Source organism: Amia ocellicauda, chromosome 13 (assembly GCF_036373705.1).
Source record: "Amia ocellicauda isolate fAmiCal2 chromosome 13, fAmiCal2.hap1, whole genome shotgun sequence".
Taxonomy (NCBI): domain Eukaryota; kingdom Metazoa; phylum Chordata; class Actinopteri; order Amiiformes; family Amiidae; genus Amia; species Amia ocellicauda.
The window spans coordinates 4,265,298-4,269,387 of NC_089862.1; the positions used below are offsets into that span (position 1 = coordinate 4,265,298).

A 4,090-nucleotide genomic window follows, 5' to 3' on the forward strand; every position below is an offset into this window, starting at 1 on the left:
GGAGAGGGATTAAATAAACAGGGCACAGCCCACTTTATAGCGAGACACTCCTTTTCAATGGTGCTATATTTACGCTCCTGGGCGATAATTGTTTGCTTAGATAGAGGACGGGGTGTTCCTGACCCCCAACACTCTGGGACAGGACCGCGCCCACTCCAACTTCTGAGGCGTCGGTCTGTAGAATGAAAGGGAGAGAGAAGTCAAGGCATTTAAAAAAAGGGTGTTGGCAGAGGCGGTCCTTAATCGCCTGGAAAGCCACCTGGCACTGCTCCGTCCACTGGACCGTATCTGGAGCACCTTTTCGCGTCACTTCGGTCAGGGGGTAAGCCAGGGTGGCAAAGTCCGGCAGAAACTGGCGATAATACCCGGAAAACCCCCAAAACTGCCGAACTTCCTTTTTGGACTTAGGAGGCGGACAGGAGGCAATAGCGGTCACTTTGTCAACGACTGGCCGTACCTGCCCCCCTCCTAAGAGGTACCCCAGATACTTGGTCTCCCTCCTCCCAACTGTTCACTTGCCCGGGTTTTCCGTGAGCAGCGCCCAGCCGATCCAGCAACTCATCCACACGGGGCATCGGATAGGCATCAAACCTAGACACTGCATTGAGCTCCCTATAATCAACGCAGAATCTAGTGCTGCCGTCAGGCTTTGGCACCAAGACTATAGGGCTACACCATTCCGATTGTGACTTTTCAATGACTCCCAGCTCCAACATCTTCTGCACCTCTTCATTGACAGCCTACTTTTTGTAATAAGGGGTGCGATAGGGTTTGACACGCACGCAGGTGTCCAGTGCCGTGTGGATGTGGTGTTCAATGAGAGGTGTGAGCCCGGGTCGGTGAGAAAAGACATGCTGGAAGTGGCACAATAAAGAGCGAACCTGCTGTTTCTGGGCGTTTGTTAAATGGGCGTTTGTTAAATTGAGTTCAGTGCGAACCTCAGAAACAGCGGCTTCAGACTCTTTGTTGTGGGGGGAACTAGAAGCACCCAATGCTTCCTCCTCTCGCCACTTCTTCAGCATGTTCAGATGATAGATCTGCTTTTCCCACCGACGATCCGGGCGACACACCTCATAATCAACATCCCCTAAGCGGCGTGTGACCACAAAGGGTTCCTACCACTTAGCCAGCAGTTTAGATGTTGAATTTGGGAATAACACCAGTACCTTGTCCTTGGGTGAACGATCGTAACCGGGCTCTCCTGTTGTACATGCGCTGTTGTCGCTCCTGGGCCTGTAAGAGATGCGACTGTGCAAGTTTCCCCAGTGCCGATAGCCGATCTCTCAGGTGCAGGATGTGCTGTACCATAGAGGTCTGGGAGGGGGCGGTCGCCTCCCAGTCCTCCTTTATTAAGTCGAGGATGCCCCTCAGCCGCCTCCCGTACAGCAGCTCGAAGGGAGAGAAGCCGGTGGACATCTGGGGCACCTCGCGTACAGCGAACAGCAGGGGTGGCAATAACTTGTCCCAGTCCCGAGCGTCTGTGCTCACAAACTTACAGATCATGTTCTTTAGGGTTTTATTAAAGCGTTCCACTAGGGCGTCTGTCTGGGGATGATAGATTGAGGTCCTGATGGACTTTATCCCCAGCAGCCTACAGAGGTCTCGCATCACGCTTGACATGAATGGAGAGCCCTGATCTGTCAGGATTTCCTTTGGGATCCCCACCCGAGTGAAGACCTTAAACAGCTCCTCGGCGATCCTAGTCGCTGACATTGTCCGTAGATGAATTGCCTCCAGGTACCGAGTGGCATAGTCTACTATGACCAGCACAAATTGATACCCCGGGGAGCTTTTCTCCAACGGACCAATCAAATCCATCCCAATGCGCTCAAATGTTATCTCCATGAGAGGCAGCGGTACCAGCGGAGCCCGCGGTACTGCACTGGCATTGGTCTTCTGGCACTCCGGACAGGCAGCACACCATCTTTCTACCACCTTTTTGATGCCTGGCCAGAAGAATCGGTCCATTATCCGGCTTAAGGTCTTGTCACGACCCAGGTGACCTGCCCCAGCCAAATCAGATGAGAGCCTATGATCCTTAATATTAGATAGATAGTTTTCACTAGCGAGCACCCGGCCGGGCGATGTCCAGGCTGCCCGCAACGCCGGCACATCACCGTGGTTTTTCCAGGGGACCGCACACTGCCGGGAGAGAGAGAAAAAGAAGGAGCTAAGGAGACAGATTTGTTTTTGGGACGGGCAAGGCAAGAAGGGGAAGTGGGTTGGGGAGAAACATGTTTAGGTGTGGTGTTTGGCAACGTGCTGGTATCCAGGACAGTCGGGGTCTTGGGAACGGAAGGGAGGGTGCCTGCCATCGGGCATCAGAAGGTGGCATCGTCCCAGGCAATGATGGTTCTGTGCCAGCCTGGAGGCCTCCTCCAGGTCTTCGGGTTGGACGTGAGGACGTGGGAGATGGCAGATGAACTGCTCCAAGGCCACCAGGTCGGCAACTTCCGTGGCGGAGTGCTCCTCCGGCTTGAGCCAGCGGTGGCAGGCGCCGGAAGCCAGGTTCAAACCGGAGGCTTCTGAGATTTCAGCGCTGGCCGTCTGACGGATGGATGGAGGTGTGTGTTCAAATCCCACTTCTAAAACACTGATTTATAACATCACCAATGCTAGGAATTACAAAAGTGTTCTTTTCACATTTGTGTGTAATGCATTTTGCAGCCATATTACATAAACATGAGCAAATGCCTGGCAGATAGATTGCTTTTGCTGGCCGGTTAGCTCAGTTGGTTACAGCGTGGTACTAATAACGCCAAGATCTTGGGGTCGATCCCCACATCAGCCAATGCCAATCCAAGGTGCTCGTTCGTCCAGTAAGAGTCCTATTTTTTGCAAGTTATAGATGAAACTCCCTGAAGGCAAGCGTAGTAGTGCACTTAAGCAGTGGTAGGATCCACAAGACTTCATCAAGCCGTGTCAAAGTCGCCCATCTACATGCACACGGGAAAATGTCCTTTCTCTGCTTTGCTTTTCTCAGAACACTTCATTTGCATTCAGGCATATCAATCTTTACAGTTAGGAAGCCTAAGCGGTTGTGAATCACTGTCTCCATTTTTGGTGCAAATGAAAGTGACAGCAGGTGCACCGGAGAGAGGCAACAGCAAGACAACCCCAAAAAGGGAATGGTTTTGCAGGTGGTGGCCACAGACGATTGCTCTCTCCTTATCCTTCCCGACTGATTCTTCTCTCGTTTTGCCTTTTGCTAGTGTCCTTGTCACTACTGGTAATATGAGGCGCTCCCTGCAGCCCATTCAGGTTGCACAGGTAGTCCAGCTCCTCCAGTATGGCACATCCATACGTGGCGCTTGAAGAAAGTTTGCTGTGTCTCCCAGTACAGTCTCAAAAGCATGAAGGTGGGAGAGTTACGAATTTTGCAATGTACGGTGAAGATTTTGAGGTTTCCTAGACTTCGATCACGGAGATCGGATGTGTGATTTAAGTGTCCCCGCAGTTTTCTTGAGCACTATATAATCTCCCGGTGGACATGTACATCCTGTCAGAATGGTCGAGTGGTATAAGGCACCAGACTCAAGTTGTTGTTCCCTTGAAGAGTGTAGAAGGGTTTTCTGGTCTCCTGATGGAGGCGTGGGTTCAAATCCCACTTCTGACAGATTGGTTTATAGCATCACCAATGCTAGGAATTGCAAAAGTGTTCTTTTCACACTTGTGTGTAATGCATTTTGCAGCCATTTTACATAAACATGAGCAAATGCCTGGCAGAGAGATTGCTTTTGCTGGCTGGTTAGCTGAGTTGGTTAGAGCATGGTGTTAATAACTACAAGATCTTGGGTTCGATCCTCACATCGACCCAGGCCAATCCAAGGTGCTCGTCTGCCTAGTTCGAGTCCTATTTTTTGAAAGTTATAGACGACACTCCCTGAAGGCAAGCGTAGTAGTGCACTTAAGCAGTGGTAGGATCCTCAAGACTTCATCAAGCCGTGTCAAAGTCGGCCATCTACATGCACACGGGAAAATGTCCTTTCTCTGCTTTGCTTTTCTCAGAACACTTCATTTGCATTCTGTCCTCTGATTGTTTCAACTCGTGGGCTCCTGCCAATTCTTAATTATACAGACTTGGAGAGGG

General features: G+C 51.0%; 1 non-coding gene across 1 annotated transcript; it reads left to right on the forward strand.

Moving 5' to 3' along the window:
* The first annotated feature begins 3,501 nt into the window (after nucleotides 1-3,501).
* Nucleotides 3,502-3,616, forward strand: trnal-caa (transfer RNA leucine (anticodon CAA)). The gene is made up of 2 exons: nucleotides 3,502-3,539; nucleotides 3,571-3,616. It is a non-coding gene; the product is annotated as a tRNA-Leu (tRNA).
* The last annotated feature ends 474 nt before the right edge of the window (nucleotides 3,617-4,090 follow it).